Below are 658 nucleotides of genomic sequence, written 5' to 3'. Positions count from 1 at the left end.
CCCACGGCAGCCCAGCTCCAGGTTGAGCTGTTGTTCAGCATCTTAGCTGTAGAGGGCAGTGTCACTGGCCCTCATATGTGGGATCCGAACCAGAGCCCTCTGGTGTCCCAAGCCAGCTCTTAACCAATGTGCCACTCGGCCGGCCCAATGTGTGTATATCTTCTCTGATATGTACATATATGTAAACATATATAAATAACTATATAATATATATATATAATATATATGTATTTTTTTTTCCATTCTATACCCTTGGCAATGGCTTTGTAGAGTTACATTTTCTGTGTAGTGGGGAAAGGCTTTTGGTTCTAAAGTTAGTGTTCAGATGAAACTCAGGCGAAATGCAGCACCAGGATACCAAAATTACCTATTTTCTACTTTGCTGCCTGTAACTTCCATTTTAGCTAAATCACAAGGATTCTTACAATAAAGGCTATTCCCCTAGCCAAAATAGAGATGGAGTTATTTTTTTTTAAATATAAACCCCACAACTTTCTCATAGAGGAAAAAGTCTAGTGCACACAATCACGATACAGTTAGTCATTGAGGTATACAACAGCAAAGGCTCCCCTAGCCGTAAAGTCACCCCCTTTCCCTTTTTAGAGCTCTCAACTTTCCCTCTTTATTCTCAAACTTTGAAAGCACTTCACAGATTTCC

This window comes from Hipposideros armiger, unplaced genomic scaffold (genome assembly GCF_001890085.2).
Source record: "Hipposideros armiger isolate ML-2016 unplaced genomic scaffold, ASM189008v1 scaffold_404, whole genome shotgun sequence".
Classification (NCBI taxonomy): domain Eukaryota; kingdom Metazoa; phylum Chordata; class Mammalia; order Chiroptera; family Hipposideridae; genus Hipposideros; species Hipposideros armiger.
Note: the sequence above shows the minus strand (reverse complement) of the source record.